We start from the raw sequence: 17727 nt of genomic DNA, 5'->3' as shown, positions 1-17727 counted from the left end.
GACCTCCTGAGGAAAGGACAGGCTGACATGTGCAGATGGGACAAAACAGGGCAGCTTTGGTTGGAGCAGGGAGTGTGTGATGGCCACTCGCCTTCTGTGCTTGTTACCTGTCTCCTTGCAGGTTACTTGTCACCTGTGTTCTAGAGAGGTGTGTGCTCTGTGGCCGCAAGTAGCTGGTGAGTGTCCCAGAATGAAACAGGGCAAGTGGGGTGGTGATGGCATAAAATCGGTAGCCTCCTCTATGGATGGGGGACTCGACCTTAGGCACAGCCCTTCATGATGAACAAAAAGCCAAGATACACACGCGGGGGGAGGGGGCTGGGTGGGAAACAACAACACCATTTTGGTCAATACTTGCCATCTACCTGTAGCCTGGTGGTCCCAGGTGAAGTCTCTCTCTCAAGCTGGAGTGTTTCATTTGAATTTTGCCTGAATGGCATCTGGAGCAGCCCAAAGACAAATAACGAAGGAAGAAGGAGCCCCCGCAAGGGGCCTGATAATCCATAAACACAGATGCTCACCTAGGGGTAGTCAAGGACTTCGCATTAGGATTCCTCCCTGCTCCATCTCTGCCTTCTGGAGCCAAACCTCCGGGGCATGGTGGCCTAGCCACACTCCAGCGGAGGCTGGTTCTGGTTCCTTCCCAGAGCACCAGGGCTCGGAGGACTAGCTTCCTCCTGGCTGCCTCAATGGTCCGCTGCTTCCTTTTTTTTTTTTTTTTTTTGTGGACCGTGGCAGGTGAGATAGCTCAAACCCACACAACTTAAAGAACAGAGCTCTCAAGTGCGCCTTTCTTCTTGCCCAGGATCTGGAGAAAACCATTTACTCCTGACCTGAGAACCTCTTTTACCTTTTGCTATGCACAAGCTTCAGGAAGGGTGCTTGGTTTCTTGGCAGTCAAGCTGCTGACCGAACGGGGAGCAACTTCGAGCAACTTCACGTGTTGAGTGAGGATATTTTGGTTGTGGAAAGGTCACTTGCAGAGGGGGAGATGGAGGAATAGAGTGGAGAAGGAAAATATTTCTTCAAGTAACGAGTGAGTCCACTCCCGGCTGGAATGCCGAGTCTGGCCGGGTCTAGAGAAGCCCTAAAGCAGATTTCCTCTCATGACTTTTGTACAAAGAGGGTTTGCTGAAACGTAAACATGCACTGGGGGGGCACGGGAGGTGGTTGCTCATCGGCACGGGACTCATGCTGGAGGATGAGAATGCAAACATTAGGCCAAGTGATAACCCAACATAAACAGCATGTGGGGGAGAAACCTGACTCCCCTGACTTCACCAAATAGCAGGAGCTCTGCCAGCAGGATCCTGCCTGAGAGGAAAAACTCATTTAAAATATGTGGCTCTGGGGAATGAAACCTTAATATGGATAATTTTGCAAGTGTTGCTTCCAACAGACATGAGTTTGTGGGGAACGAACATAAAGGCAACTGCGGGAAGATAATTTGAAGCCCAGATACTCAGTGGGCAGGCACAACCAGCTGAGAAAGGGAATGTGGAAAGAAAGCGAGGGGGAAGGAGAGGAGTGGCAAGAAAAAATTCGATGTTGGTTGATAATGGGATGTGTTAGCAAATTCCAAGGAGAGAGCTATGAAAATTGGGCCATCTTGGCTAGGGTGCATTTTTGTGGGGACCATGAAGACAGTGTTCCCCTGATCTATACTCTGAGAGCTCTGACTTCTGTACCAGAGATGGTGGGATCATGGGTTTTTGGAGCTGGGAGTGATTCTGGAGATCGTTTAGTTTGAGTACATTAATTTCAGAGGACCATGAGATGGAACATCTCTGAACACGGGTGATGTGCCCAGTCTGTGCGCCAAATGCTGTACTCGGACATGCATGAATTTTCAGCCCACGCCGATAAGGTAGGGCTATTATTATCTTCATTTTTACAAATGGGGTTTAGAGAGTTCTGTGACCTGTTCAAGGATACACAGGCATGGTTTCTCAAAAAATTAAACATTTGACCTAGCAATTCCACTTCTGGGTATATACACAAAAGAAGTGAAAGCAGGAACTTGAGCAGATATTGTGTATACCAATGTCCTTTGCAGCGTTATTCCCAGTAGCCAAAAAGTGGAAATAACCCAAAATGTCCATCAGTGGATAAACAAAATGTGGTGTATACGTATAACGGAATCTTAATCAGCCTTAAAAAGGAATAAAGTTCAGGCTATAATAGGGACGAACTTTGAAGACATTATGCTAAGTGAAAGAAACCAGACACAAAGGACAAATAAATACCGTATGATTTTACTTATATAAGGTACGTAGAGCAGTCAGATTCATCGAGAAAGTAGAACAGTGGCCAGCAGGGGCTGGGGGGAGGCGGGATGGGGGAGTGAGGGCTCAGTGGGTGTAGAGTTTCACTATGAGATGATGACAAAGGTCTGGAGGTGAATACTGGGGTTGGTTGCAAGAGCTACTGAATGAAACACTTAGAAGTGATTAAAATGGTAAATTTTACATTACTTATATTTTGCTGCAGTAATGGTTAAAAAAAAGAGAGAGAAAGAGAGAGAGAATACACAGGCAGATGAGCCTGGGGGAGCCCAGACTGTCTAATTGCTGAGCTCAGGCTCACCTGGAACCCTGCTGACTTCAACTCAGCATCGATCTTGCTAATGCACGTGTCCGCATGGCACAACTTCACGACACGTGTGGTGGGGGACAGTTCTTGCTAGCTCCAGTTTCAGTGGCGCCGTTGCTCTGTCTGGGGTGGCTGTGGCAAAGAGGGAGACTGTAGAGCTGAAGGTCTGGCAGTCTTTGGGTCAAAGTGCCTGCAAAAGTATGTAGTAGGACACGGTGCTTAAAATGTCTTGAACCTGAGGGCTTTGAGGTAGGCTGGCCCTCTCTGTGGCCAGACACCCCACCTTTCCAACCCCCACTTGTGTCACCAGCCACTCCCTACTGGCATTTGAGATTTTGACTGCCATTCTTGAGAGGGCTGGAGTAGAAAAGGCAAGTGAAAGCCAGAAGGTGGGGGACTGAGTGCTGGATGGGGAGAAAGGCGACAGAGGATTTAGTAGCTTGACAGGACTTTTAAAAGAAGGAATGTAAATATATTTAAACATGCGGGTTTTGTAGAACACATGAAACCTCTGTGACCACCCACTCTTCCTGTAAAATGTCTTCTTCCCGTAAGAGTCCTCGAGCATGAGCTTTTGGTGGAAACAGGATGAGGCTGGCTATTGTGTCTGGATCAGTAAGCCGGGGAAAAAGCACCTTTGGGTATGGGAGTGTCTCCGAAATATTCCGAAGTCTTAGGGAGGGCTTTGGAATACCACTGGCGTGGACTGAAGGTTTGATTTAAAACTCACCTACATCTGGGTTACACTGGCTAGACAGAAATGGCCTAGAGAATGGTGTCGGGGGGATCTAATGACTGGTCTTAAGTCAGAAATTATTTCCACCTGCCCCGCTAGGGGCGGCCAATCCCCATGCAAGAGAAACTTCTCTACCTGCCTCTCCTGAGACCATCTCTAGAAGCTGCGATCAATTTGGGGTATATGCAGGTTGGGGGAGGTACCATTGCAGTGGTAAATGAGGGAAATTTGTGCCCCCCTTTCCCCACATGGAAGAGGACCTGTCACCCTCACTCAGGGATATGTGAGAGTCACAAGAACCCAGCTCCCTCCCTCCCTCTTTTTTTTTTTTTTTTTAAAGGGGAGGAAAATGCAATATTTACGTTTTCCAGTTCCTAAATTCAGGGAGAGAGGACCCCAGGCCAGCTGGAGCTTTGAAAGCTACCAGATCAGTGGCAGAAAGTCTATTGGATTCCAAGCCTGGTCTGCGTTGAAGGAATTCTGTTTGTCAGCCATCATAAGATCTGGGCTGAAGCATTAGGTTTCTGGTAGAGAGAAAGAAGTGAAAATGTAGGAAAAAGCAAACCTTCTACTTATAAACAAAACCACTCAAGGAAGGCAGAGAATTAGAGTTAGCTGGAGATATTCTACTCTCTTAATCAAAGGCACTTCCACGACTCCCCACTCAGCCCCACTCCTCTCATTTTTTTCTTGGGTACCGTTATATGTGAGTTGAAGCAGAGTGGGGAGGGGTTGTACCTCAAATTCTTCATCCTTGATGGTGGAAGCACCAAACGGCCTCCCATCTTATCATAGATAAGGGATCTAACTGTAAGTTTGGCCACCCGAATAATTTATGGAGTTTGTGGTAAATAGCAGGCACTGTCCTATATGCTTTACATTTGATTTATTTAATCACACATGGTGGAACTTGGTAGAGAGTGCTTACCCAGGTCACAAGGCTGGATATCTGTATCTTGAACCCAGACAGTCTGACTCCATAACGTCGTACGCCCTGAAACACTCCGTAATCCTGCTACGGTAAGCACTGGGTCCAACTCTGGTGGATCTGCTGACCTTATTTTAGCTGAATCCTAAAGGAGCATGGTGTTAGTAGGGAAATCTGGTTATCCCTCTGACGCTGTAAATGTCCTAAAGGAAACTGTGGCACTGAGCAGACCAAAACTCTAACCAGTTTTTGGGATAGCTGTCCCCAGGATCATGTGTCTTACTCTGATTCAGCGTAGGAAGTGAGAATCTCTGTCTCATGGTCAACTTTTATAATTAGACTCATGTGTCTGCAAAGCGACAGAATTAAGTATGAGCCATGTTTCACGTCCAGCCCTGACACTTTGTAGCTTAGCTCCTTTATGGGTTTATTCTGTCAAGATCATCAATGTGTAAACTCTTAGGCTGTGCAATGGGAGAAGCAGGCCTGGAATGCATAAAGGAAAGCATTTTTTCCCTTCTTTTTTGGCATAATGCAGTTGATGGCTATAGCAGGGGATGGAGACGCGATCCCCTTCCAGTTAAATTAAGATGGGTTTTAACCAATTCATTTCAACTTTGAATGAGGACCTATTGTCTACCTGACACTAATGTCAAGCAGGTAATAGAAGTGCCCCCATCGGGTAGGCAGCGAATGAGGACACCTATTTCTGTCACTCTCCCACCTCTGGAGTTGGGCAAATGCCCTTCTTCCTGCAGGGCGGGCGTCTTTAGCACCGTCTTCTCTGCGGTCCGGGCTGTTTCAGAGGGCAAAGTGAGTGGTTTGGCAGCTAGTATCTGTGTGAGTAGAAGTCTGGTCAGTTGGTTTGGTGATTGGAAAACCGGGGCTGCCGCCAGAACGGAGTGAGGACCACATTCAGGCAACGTTAGCTCATGGGGAGACACAGCAATTGTCCTCATAAGCTGAATTCATGCTTGGTTAAAAAAAAAAAAAATTCCAGCCAGTTTAATGGAAAACCACAAAATGGAAGGGATGTTGGCCCAGTTTGCTTCAAATCAAATGAATCATTTGAAGAGTCTGGAGAACTCAAGTGTCTGTGTTTTTCAGAGTCCCCCCTCCCCTTACTTCATGGGATCCCTTTGCGGGTGATCACTGAATCCCCCTTCTGCGGGGATCTTACCTCAGGATCCATAGTGAAGGTGGAGCACACCGGAGACGTCCCCGGACGAGTTGCCTGAGCTTGGCTTCTAGCTGGTCACATCTACTCCCCTGTTTCCCCACATGCCCTTGGCCCACCTGGATGGGAGCAGAAGGGGGGGCTTGGCTGCCAGTAAGGAAGCTTTGTTGCAGGACTTCTTGGTCTGGCTTCCTGCCTCCCAGTGGGTGGCTGACTGCCTGCCTCTCAAGGGTGCTCAGCCTCCCTTCTGGGCGAGCCCAGCTCCCCTGGACCAGCCCACCGGTGGAGGTGGAACAGAAAAAGCGAGCATCCCAAGTCTTCGTGGAAGCGAGCTACAAACCGCAAGAAACTAAAATATTCACCAGGAATGGACCCAATGGATTCCTCATACCGCAAAATCGAGAGACTCCCACAGTGTCCCAGCAAGAGACGTTTCTAACATCCCTCTTGGTCAGCACTCACCTTTCCCTGGGAAGCGCACGTGCTTCCCCTGCGACGCTCAGGTATTTACTCAGCAGATGTGCTCGTGCACTGACCAGGTGCCAGGCGTGATCCTCGGTGCTTGCCCTGGTTGGTAAGACAGAGCCCTTTTCCTTGAGGCACTGGCAGTCCGTTGAAAGAGCTGATGGTCCAGTCTGGCATTTTCTGAAGTGGGTTTCATGGCTTTCTAATGCTGGAAGATCTTCAGCAAAAATAAACAGCCAAAACCCAGGGTGTTAGGATGAACAGAGTCTGGGGGGGTGTGGAGACTGGCTATGCACAGAGCATTTACAGACGTTGCAAAGCCCTGTAATAAAGAAAGCTGTGATTAGCATTTTATAAGGTTAAGCACAGAACCTCTTTTCACATCATACCTTCTACAGTACCGGGGCATTAGGGCTCCCTGGAATATAGTTTGGAAAACTCTGCTCTCTTGCCCCTAATGAATGCAATATTGAAGACTGCCTCACCATTACGAGGATTGGAAAGTCCGTGAAACACGGGCTTCTCTTCAGACTTCTGCTGAGGGCCTGGCAGGAAGTCTGATGACCTAGCCCCTAACTGCTCCCCAAGAGGGCAAAAGGGCAGTGGAGATGGCCCCATTCATGTTGAGAAACGTCCTCGCCAGCACTGACCTGCATGGTTTGTTGAGAAAACTCATTTCTCGTCTTCAGGTTGCCGACAGTAACGCGGTGGGTCTGGGATCAGTGGACAAACAGCATCTGATGAATGTGCACCCACAGTGGCGTGGCAGGACTGGGGATCCGTAGGGCTGCAGCCTGACTTCCCGGCTAGATGCTATCTTTGGCGACAGTCACATGGTCTCTCCTTCCCAAATGAGGGGGCTGTCTGAGCACCCTTCTAATCCCCAGGGTCACCGAGTCCCGGGACCCTTCATCACCAACTACTGTCTCTTCTCCACTCCACCTGCCCCACCGCACACCCGGAGGCTTGTCGCCAATTCCCCCGTTATTTGCCCTGGTGTTTGCCGGCTCCAGTATAACCCGTCACCGTCACCGGGACCCTGATTTGCACACCCTGAAGTGATCAGGGCTCTTTATGCTGGGGCCCTTTATGCTGGGGCCGTACCCCACAGAGACAGCACGTGACTTTGAGCTTTGAGCTGCTCATCAACCCATTGTTTGCTGTGTCTGGGAACTTCTTTGTTCCTGCCTTTGCTAAATATTGTTCTCGTTGTCATGCAACGCAGCTTCTCCCTTGGCCTTGCCTGCCTCCTGTCTCTGCCCTGACTTGTTTCAGACTGGGTAACTGCAGTGGCAATGGGTGGCGAATAAAATCAGTTGTTCCTTCAAGGGGTATCCTGCCGAAGTGGACTCAAGTCACCCATGACCTCAGCGAAGATGCAGCCCTGACTTGCCTTAACTGTGGGCTTCATCTTTGGTATGGATGTGTCAGTGTTTGAATACACACGTATGCAGTGGAGTAGAGACGTGGATGTGTATCCATGTGAATATGTGTATATGTGGGCTGTATGCTATTGTGGTTTAAATATGGGCCAGGGTTTGACTCTGTCGTTTATGGCTGCTTTTCTTGGGCAAGTTCCTTAACTTCTTTCATGTGGCCTTCCCACCTTCCAACCTGTAGACTGAGGATAATAGTGTCTTTCGGGTTTATTGCAGGGGTTAAATGACAATCGGCTTAAAATGCTTAGTGAAGCACCTTGCAAGATGGAGTGTTCTGGAAATTAGAGTCGTCTCCTTCTCTGCCTTCTCCTGTTCTTCCCACTAGCAGATGTTTGGAAATGAAAAGAAATACTAGGTGTTCTGTCTGTAGTAAGATGTGAGTGACAAGGTCCTCTTGAGGTCCTCTTTGCCTCAGGCCACAGTCCTATGCTGTTCATCCATGGCTCTGTCTGAAAAAACTTCCCTAATGAGTCAACATTTGCTTCCTTCCCTTGGCTTTATCATGCATCCACTGTACAGCCTAAGGGGAAATGTCTTCTCCACGTGGTGCCTTAGTTTCTCCATGTTTGAAACAGGGTGAGCGGTAGTTTCTTGCAGGGGCTGAGAGGTCGAGAGGTCGGGGGTTTTTCAGGGTAGGTGATTCTGGGTCAGTGGCCTTGCATCCCTAACAGAAGATGTTGCTCCTGAGCCCCTGTCATGATTCAGGGCTGCAGCCAGGCAGGAATTGGTTCCAGCCTGCAGAGCTGGGGGAGGTAACTCTAACGAGGGCGAGCCTGCCCAGGCTGCTGCCAGCTTAGCGTTTAGCGAACCGGACATACCATCATAAACGCATCATCCTCACTCAGCATCCGTCCACACTCGACCTGTGCAGTTGGCCAGCTGGCTTTGGTAGAAGGAAAATGTGCCTTCTGCCTGGCATCAGTGACCGTGGATATGAAGTCAATAACACTAACTCTAGAAGCTATTGGCAAGGAGGTAGATGGGGCCGACCAAGACTCCTGTGTGGCCTTGACATGCTCTGATTCAGAAGGAAGGCTTTGGAAGTGTGGAAGACTGGGGGCTGGTGGCGGGGGAGGGGGGGCAGATAGTTTGTAGAATTCTTGGATCCAGAGAAATCCACGTTGGATTTTTAGGGGATAGCTTAAGTTTTATTGTTTTCAACTTAGCCATTCTAAATGCTTCGGCTGATGTCATATTTGCTGAATTCTATTGCCAAGTACTTTTAGACGCATTATTAAATTTTTTTCGTAGTGGCCAATTCTGCTAAAAAAATAAGATCCAGTCAGCTCATATTCCAACGATGGAAATAACCCAGAAGCAGCTGTCCTTCAAGGATTTCCAGCACCACAGTTGTTGAGGGTCATGGCAACTGGGGGCGCTGCCAGATGCCGGAGTTTAGGTTTTGTTCCCTTTGTCTCTGGATGTAGAATTTCTATTTCTAGAAGAGAAGCAGCAGGAGGTAAACTATGTCCTATTTAAATAGGTGTCTGAAGAGGGGGTATTAGAGATCTAGAAGCAAGGGGAGGAGCTCAGAATGCCATGATTTCAATATGAGCATACTGCCTAAAAATGCCATGTATGTGTGGGCCTCAGGAGAAGACATCATTACTCAGCCCCTTCATTCCCTTAGCCATCTGTGCCTCAGCCCAAGATGGGATGGCTTCGTGTCCTGCAGAGAAGAACAGTAACGTCTGGATAAATCTGCAAAGCCCTTTCTGCTCATTGCCTTCTTCAGTCACGATGACGTCAACAGCCCCATCGACCTACATCCACCCACTTGAGGCTTCAGGCTAAGGCGTCTTGTCCACGATTGCCCAGCAGCGCACAAGAGGGACAGACTCAGGATTAACATCTGGGTGGTCTGATTCCCAAAGGGGTCCATCTCATCAGTGCTGCATTCTCAAGGCTGCCAAGTCAGAGGTGTGAACTCTCTAGAATCAAGGTAGCGTGTTGGAAAGAATGAGATTCTGGAAGAGGTGGGTTCTGATCTTTCTTCTTTCACCTGAAAACCGTGCCACCTGGGGCAGTGTGTTTACCCTGTCTGTTCCTGAGTTTCCTCATCTGTAAATGAAGACAATCGGACTGACTTTGAAGGCTGGCTGTGAGGATTCAGTGAGCAGGTATGGGCCCAGGGCTGGGAAGCATTCCCTGGGGGTGCTGGGGCCCAGGGCGCCTAGAAGGATGAACAGAGAGCCACAGTGGAAAGCAGCGTGCTTAATAAAGGGTGAACAGGGAAATCAAGTGGCAAACTGATTTTTGCCTCCTTGTCCCTCTGCATTGTACGCATGCCTAAAAACTGATTTCTATGCACTCCATTAAAAGTTTGATCACTGCTGATACCCAAAGGGGGTGATGAAAACCTTGACTCCACAGCTGTCATTATCTCATTAACAAGAGGAGCTGCGGGAGGGGGCAGCCCCAGGTCACCAAGGTGGGGAATCCAGCCTGTCTGGGACTGAGGGTCTCTGGCCGACAGCATGGTTCTCAAAGGCTCAGGGGGAGACACGGAGTCAGCAAGCATTCCCTGTCCCCTGACTCACAGTCCTGCTGTCTGGGGTTTGCTTGTCATCGATCCTGATCCTGTGAGCAGGTGGCCTGACCCTGGGGCAGTCAGGGAAGTGGTGGGCTGCGGAGCGGTCCTCAGTCTGGGGAGTAATCTCACCAGAGGAGGCGGGCTGGGCGTGAGGGGCCCAAGCTGTCTAATCGGATCTCCCGCTGAGGCAAACGTCATTTTTCCTCCCTCTGGTCTCGGAAGGTTTATAGAACGCAGCAAGGTAAAGACTCGGTAGAAATGTTGATTACATGCGGTTAGCTGGGAGGCCTTGGAGGTTTTGGTGGACAGAAAGGAGGGTTCAAATATCAAGGAGGAGCGGGCATAGCATCAAAGTGCCTTTCTTTGCCACCTTCTGGGGTGGTTTCGGCCTGGGCCTTTAATCTGGCAACTGATATTTCAATCATGTGAGGAACAGGCCCACCCTTGTTTTCCTGAAGAATCTTCTGAGGTTTCTCAGATGGACCTTAACGGCCATCAGGGTCAACAGATTTCCTTAAAATCTGGTGTTGAGCAGCTGGCACTTGGAGGGTACGTTTCGGGGCGCACAGTTGGTGCCCCCTGCCATTCTGTGGGATTCCCTGTTCTCCACCTTGTCAGCTAGGAGAGAGAGAGGCTCGGTGCTGGAGAGCCTCCAGGCAGAGACTGTCAGGCCGCTGAGGGACCCTGCAACATGATGACGGTGACGATGACGTCAGCCGGCTTGCTTTCCCCCATTCATTTATTCGGTGTCCACTCTGGAAAGCCGAGCCGGCACCAGCTCGTCAGCGTGGCCGTCGTCGCCTCGGTATTCCCATTGTTACAGCAGGACCGGGAGATGGGGTGCATTCCGTTTTCCAAAATGAGTTCTGAAAGAAGCAAAGCTGGACCAAGATTACTGGACTCTCCACTGCGCATGGGAGACACTGGGATGGCCGCTGAGAGGGGCCCTTGGGCCAAGCTTAGGATACCGAAGTCCTTTGCGACTCTCTTGCTTTCATTTGCCCTGATTTAAAAAAGAGGGGAGGGGGCACCTGCACACACGGGAAAATGATGCAGCAATTTGAAACCACTTTTGAAGACTACTCAGTGTTAAGAGAAGACGTCCATGATCTGAGAAAAAAAAAGTTTCTAACACAGAACATTATAAGTTACCAGCTTTGAGAAGAAGACTGTGTCCACATGCGTCAGTATCTACATGTGGACATGTATGCAGAAGACATCATTACTCAGCCCCTTCACTCCCTTAGCCATCTGTGCCTCAGCCCAAGGTGGGATGGCTTCGTGTCCTGCAGAGAAGAGCAGTAATTCTTAGCGTTAGTCCCGAATATTTTTTATTACTTTATGATTTTATTTTTGAAGCTTTCATAAGCAATCTTTTATATTAAAATGTGTCATGTTTCATTAAAGAAAAAAATTTTATCCAACGGAAGAGCTCGGAATGAATAAATGTGCACGTGCCCAGAACTCTCTGAGCTCGATTTTGTCCTGGGGTTCTGTTCATCCCAGGGCCCTGCTCTGTGAGCTCTTTGCACTTTCTTTGTGCTTCTTTCCTGGGAAGCACTGACAGGACAAAACGCCTCCGTAACTTTTATAAGGCTTTGTTCCCAAATGTGGAAGGCAAAGTAAAGTGTGCTCACCTCCAGTAGCTGGTCAAACTGGGGGTTGTCCTGGCCTGTTTCCCCCTGAGCAGCACGTTTGTTTCCCCTCGGCCCCCAATCCTACTGGCCTCCCTTCTTCCTAGAATTAACTCCCTAGAAAAGCTTTGACGTTTCTCTTTACTTCTTCTCCTACTTTGTGCTTTTCCTCATTTTCCTCGCTGGTAAAGTGAAGAAGTAGGGCTACGTCCTTTTAACTTAAAAGAAACTATATTACCGATCTCCCTGGGTCCTGCTGAAGATTCAGTTGCATGAACAATATAAAGGCACTTTAGTTACACGAATGCTCACGTGCTTTAGTGTACACACATGACAACGTTCAGCAGCTTCTGCTCTCGGGGCTCCTCTCAATGCTAGTTTCTGGAACTGGCCTTGGGCACCATATTGAAATTCCTTGAAGTCTGTACAGCTAAAGCCGAATGACCAATGAGCCCTTTCTGCAAAGATAATTCTAATAAATGGAGGGGAAAAAAAGTCTAGGAGATCGCTTTTGTCTGCTTACTGCATTTTTAAATCTCTGCAGCTGGTCAGCTTTAAATATTTCTTACAGAACATTTCACTTACCTATTTATTTCTTACATATATATTTTGGGAGCACTTTCTTGTCTCTGTTAAGGCTGGGGAGAAAGAAGGTTGATGGACTTGCCAGACCAGAGGCTCGAGTACAAAACCATTAAAACCATTGCCTCTGGGGCACCTGGGTGGCTCAGTCGGTGAAGCCTCTGCCTTGGGCTCAGGTCATGATCCCAGGGTCCTGGGATTGAGTCCCACATCGGGCTCCCTGCTCAGTCGGAAGCCTGCTTCTCCCTCGCCCTCTGCCCCTCACCCTTGCTCGTGCTCTCTCTCTCTCAAATAAATAAATAAAATCTTTAAAAAAAACAAAAAACAAAAACAAAAAACCATTGCCTCCTCTGGCACTTCTACAGATGTCTACCTGTGATTTGATTTAACCCCCCTGACCCCATGAGTCCTGTAGGTTTGGTGCCGATGTCCGTTCTTGACGATCCATTTGTTCTCAGCATCCTACATTTTCCTTACCACGGTTGGCAATTGTGTGTTTGCACGGTCCGTTTGCCCAAAGCCGCCTCCTCTGTGAAACCGTGACTTCCATGAGGCTGGGCCGGTGTCTGTTTTCCTCTCCATCATAGCTCAGCACCCAGCCGCCTACCAGGGCACAGGGCACGCTGGTAGATCCTTGTGCAGTGAGAGAATGGGTTCCTCAGTTCACCCATACTCTCAGCACTGTGCTCAGTGGGGAGACTCAGTGGTTAAATGACCTGCTGTGGGTCAAGGGTCAACCTTTTTTTTTTTTTGAGAAGACACAAGTCCCCAGTGGATGCTGTAACAAATTACCACAGACTTATTAGAAACTTAAAACAACACACATTTATTTCTTATAGTGCTGGAGGTCAGAAGTTTGACGTGTTTTGAGTCTTTTGAGCCTAAAATCAAGGTGTTGGCAGGCCTGCGTTCCTCCCGGAGGCCCCAGGAGGGAATATGTTTCCTTGTCCTGTCCGTCTGTCTTCTAGACGCTGTCTGCATTCCTTGGCTCATGGTCCCTCCTCTGTCTTCAGAGCGCATCAATCCTGTCTCTGCTTCTGCTGTTACTTCTCCTTTTCTGACTCTGACCGTCCTGCCTCCCTCTTACAAGAGTCCTTGCGATGATGAAAGGCCCACCTAGATGGTCCAGCATATTCTTCCCATCTCAACATCCTGAAATTGGCTACATCTGCAAAATCCCTTTTGCCATGTCAGGCAACATTTTCATAGTTTGGGGGGTTAGGATGTGGGCATCTTTGGGAGGGCCATTATTCTGTATGCCACACACAGAGTCCTTGAAAAGGAGCCAGCTGGCTGAACTGGCAGACAGAAGGGGCTTCTGGGGATCATTCCCTTTGGCTAAGATGATACAATGCCCTGGACCTTACCTATAAAGTTAATGTAATGGGCTTGGGAGGGCAGAGGGGAGCTTGCTCATCGAAGTTAAAAGAAATGCCAATGGGGGCGCCTGGGTGGCACAGCAGTTAAGCATCTGCCTTCGGCTCAGGGTGTGATCCCGGCAGTCTGGGATCGAGCCCCACATCAGGCTCTTCTGCTATGAGCCTGCTTCTTCCTCTCCCACTCCCCCTGCTTGTGTTCCCTCTCTAGCTGGCTGTCTCTATTTCTGTCAAATAAATAAAAAATCTTAAAAAAAAAAAAAAAAGAAATGCCAATGAAGAGATTTTAGGGAATTAATTCCTGGGTAAAAAGGAGGCCCAGAATATTCCATGGCTGGGCTAGAGGTGAGCAAGCCTACTGCTTAGGGGGAAATAGGCTTCGCTCTCTGTTGGAGTAGAGCAGACATTACTTGGCCTTCTACATTTAAGTATAAAGTCTTGTAAAAGTTGTGAATTACATTTATCCTGTCATTGCCCTCCCGGGAGTTATTAGTGTTTCTAAATTCTTAGAAAACCTACAAGGTTGTAGTGCTTGCCCTAAGGTGAACAGAGGGAGGGGGTAAGACATGAGCCACACCCCACAGGCATATTTGCTGGACAAGCTAGGGGCTGGAGACAAGGAGTTTGGACCCAAGGCAGGCAACCTGGACCAACTATTCCAGGCACTTCTTTACAGATGGAAAGTGTGCCAGCTCTGATATTAGGAAATTATGGGGTGAAGCCAGCTCTCCTGGCTTGTAGTTCCAAGCCAGACCTACTGAATGGAAATATTTGGCTATTGAAGAGAGGGTAGTGTAGCTGTAGCCTTAAGGCGGGTTCATTCACATACTTATCAAGCACCTTGTGTGTGCCAGACCCTTCCCTACAGCCATGAACTTGTTAGATGTGGTTCCAACTAGCTTATGGTCCTGGAAGGGACACAGACAATAAGCAAGTAAGTGGATACATGGAAAGTGAGTATAAATTGTGGTAGGGGCTGTGCAAGGAAGCGACTGCGTTGCTGTGGTAGAAATTACCATGGAGGGGTGGCCCGAGGTATGTACTTCGGGTGAGAAAGTCAGTGAGGACCTCTCCGAGCAGGTGTCAATTATAATAAGCCCTCCCGGTTGAAACAGAGGCAGTGCGAAAAGCAAATGTGAAGGCCTTGGGGTGGGCAAGAGCTTGGTGGTTTTGAGAAACTTGTAGAAGGTGGGAGACAGTAGCCAAGAAAAAGGTTGGAGGGATAAGGAGTGAGCGGTTCTCAGTGGAACCACAATGGAGCATTTGGACTTTGTTCCAAATGCAGTGTGAAACAACACAAACATTTTAAGTAAGAAACTGATGTGCTATACATTTAAAAAATAAGATCCTTGAAAAATGTGGGTGTTCTGTGCTCTTTTCCTTTTTAAGCTACTAGTTATTGAATGCTTATTACATACTGGGCACTGTGTTAAGCTCTTCTATACACAGATTTAGTCCTTAAAGCCGGCTCCTGAGTTGGAGAAAATGGACTCATTTTACTGGATGATAAATGGAGGCTGAGTGAGGAAAGTAACTGGGCCAAGGTCTTAGCCTCAGTAAGTAGCAGGAGTGGCATTCCACACCCAAGTCTGTCTGACCGCAATGCCTGAGCCTCTAAAAAGCATTTTGTTTTCTCTTGCTTTTCTTTATGTTAAAAAATTGTGTCAAAATATATGTAATGTGAAATTTGCCATATGAACCATTTTAAGTATACAGCTCAGTGGCATTAATTATATTCCCAGTATTGTGTTTCCAAAACTTTTTCAAGACAACCTTTGTCCTGTTGTGACTGGCTCCTGTCACTTAGCGTAAGACTTGGCGTATTTTCACCATTCATCTGTACTGTAGCAAGTAGCAGCGTCTCATTCCTTTTCACGGCTGAGTAATATCCCACACTCTTAACATTGTATCACAGGCCACATTTTGCTTATTCACTTATCTTTTAATGGACACTTGGGCTCTTTCCACCTTTTGGCTGTTAGGAATAATGCTGCTGTGGACACTGGCATACACGTATCCGTTTAAGTCCCTGTTTTTGATTTTTGGTGTATATACACAGGAGTAGAATTGCTGGGACATATATTTCTATGTTTATCTTCCTCTCTTTGTAAAGATTTATGTATTTTGGAGAGCGAGAGCATGCAGGCATGTGTGAGTTGGGGAGGGACAAGGGGAGAGGGAGAGAGAGAATCCTCAAGCAGACTCCCCACTCCCTGAGTGTGCTGCCCAACGCGCGGCTTGAGCTCATGACCCTGAGATCATGACCTGAGTCGAAACCAAGAGTCAGATGGATGCTCAGCTGACTGAGCCCCCCGGGCGCCCCTGTGTTTCCTTTTGAAGGAACCACAACACTGGTTTCCACAGCACCTATCCCCATTTCCATTCCCACCAGCAATACAGGAGGCTTCCATGTGCCCTACATCTTTGCCAACTCTTGTTATTTTCCTTTCTTATACCCATCCAAGTCCTGTGAGGTCATCTCTCTTCATGGCTTTGATTTGCATTTCCCCAGTGGCTTGTGACGTCAACGATCTTCTTATGAGCTTATCGGCCATTTGTTTATCTTCTTTGGAGAAATACCCATTCGTGCTACTTGCCTACTTAAAAACTTGAGTTGTTTGTCTTTTTGTGGTTGAGTTGTAGGAGTTCTCTATGTATTTTTGATATTAAGCCCATATCAAATATTTAATTGGCAAACTTTTCTCCCATTTTGTAGACTTTTCACTTCCTTGACAATGTCCTTTGCTGCACAACATTTTTAAGTTGTGATAAAGTCCAGCTTACCTGTTTTTCGTGTGTTGTTCATGTGTAAGTGTCATTTCTAAGGATTGATTGCCAAATACGATGGAGATTTCCTTTGTGTTTGCTCCTGCTCTTTCTCACTTTTAACCAGGACGTTCTTGTGTACATTTTAGACATCATTCATGTCAGCCAGCTGACATCAGAAACATGGGAAACTCAGCTAACTCTGTCCTGGTGTCTGTCCTGGAGGGGCCCACAGAGTAGTGCGGGAGACAAAGCTTCACTAGTGACACTATCACGGTAATCTCTCCCAATCATTCCCAAATGCCAGTGTGAGGATCTTTACTGGTCTGCCAAAGTTTGTGGGAAGAGAAATAAGAGCATTTTCCATAAATCTAGGTTTATTCCATTTAAGGAAGTCTCCCTTATTATGCAAGTGGTTCCTTTCTATGATGCTAGAATGTTCTTATGACCTGAGTCTGAACAGGAGATGGTGATAGTTTCTCTAGATAGTTCTCCTTGGCAGAGTAAGGATGATCAACTCAGTGTCAGATTTCCAAATTTAGGGGAGGAAAATGGAAAGCTAAACTGTGAAATTCGAGAGGTTAGAAGCGACCGCAGATGCTAGCGTGGGTTTATGTGGGCCTGCAAAGCATGCTGGGGGATCCCTGCCCAGGGTTTTAAGGGAAGGCTTCACAGAGGAGCCAAACTCACTTTCTCCCTCAAATATCTGACCTATTTCTTCTTCAATCATCGTCTTTGTGCAAAACTTTTAGACATGGAGAGTGGGGAGGGAAGAAGAGCAAATCAAAGCTCAGTCTGTTTCTTGGACTGGGTTCCTCTGGGCAGCCACCGACTGATTCCTCTTATAGAATTTACCAGATGGTTTTTCTTTTTCATTTACTTAAGGTATGTTTTAAAAAAGAAAGAAAGACAGAAGTCCTACCCAGAAAGGAATATTTTTTTTTTTTCTCATGGGAAAGAACACTCAGTTGTATTTGGGGACTGAATGAAGTTCTGCCAATGAGTTCACCGTGGTAAAGCACTGAAATTCTCCCAAACATACTAATTAAGATAGTTTTTGTCTTTTCTGTTGGTTTTAGCTTTGAAGATACGATAAAAATGGCATGCTGCGAAATTGAGGAGCCAAGTTTGGAGGAAATGACATGATCTCTATTTGGCAATTGGTCTTGAACTTGAACGGCCTAGTCTAGAGAGTGTTCTCCAAACTTGTTTGGTGGCCCAAGTGCCTGGGGTGTGCTGTACAGCTGTTCAGTTGAATGGTTCCTCCTGGAGTTGTGCAGTGCACAACGTATATAGCTGTAAGCAGTAGCCTGATATACCCCAGCAAAAATAGAAATGAGCACAGACACTCAAGAAATGTATGCTCAGCTATAAATTATTTATGTGCATATCCACTTAGATTATACATTGATAAAACATGAGTTCTTTTCCTTGTTTTTTTTTAATTTAAAAAATAAAAATGAATACTATTTTTAACAGAATTTCACCTGTGCCCCAGT

At 47.4% G+C, this 17727-nt stretch overlaps 1 protein-coding gene and 1 long non-coding RNA gene across 4 annotated transcripts in view; one reads left to right on the top strand and one right to left on the bottom strand.

The window, feature by feature from the left end:
* PAMR1 (peptidase domain containing associated with muscle regeneration 1) overlaps positions 1 to 17727 on the top strand; it is a 71428-nt gene that overhangs the window by 1115 nt on the left and 52586 nt on the right. The gene's annotated exons all lie outside the window — the stretch shown is intronic.
* LOC109489836 lies at positions 3765 to 5984 on the bottom strand. The gene is made up of 4 exons (XR_004621219.1): positions 5896 to 5984; positions 5437 to 5552; positions 4257 to 4401; positions 3765 to 3852 (listed from the first exon to the last, which is right to left on the bottom strand). It is a non-coding gene; the product is annotated as an uncharacterized LOC109489836 (long non-coding RNA).

Source organism: Ailuropoda melanoleuca, chromosome 16, assembly GCF_002007445.2.
Source record: "Ailuropoda melanoleuca isolate Jingjing chromosome 16, ASM200744v2, whole genome shotgun sequence".
NCBI lineage: Eukaryota > Metazoa > Chordata > Mammalia > Carnivora > Ursidae > Ailuropoda > Ailuropoda melanoleuca.
Note: the sequence above shows the minus strand (reverse complement) of the source record. Positions and strands in the feature narration are given on the sequence as shown.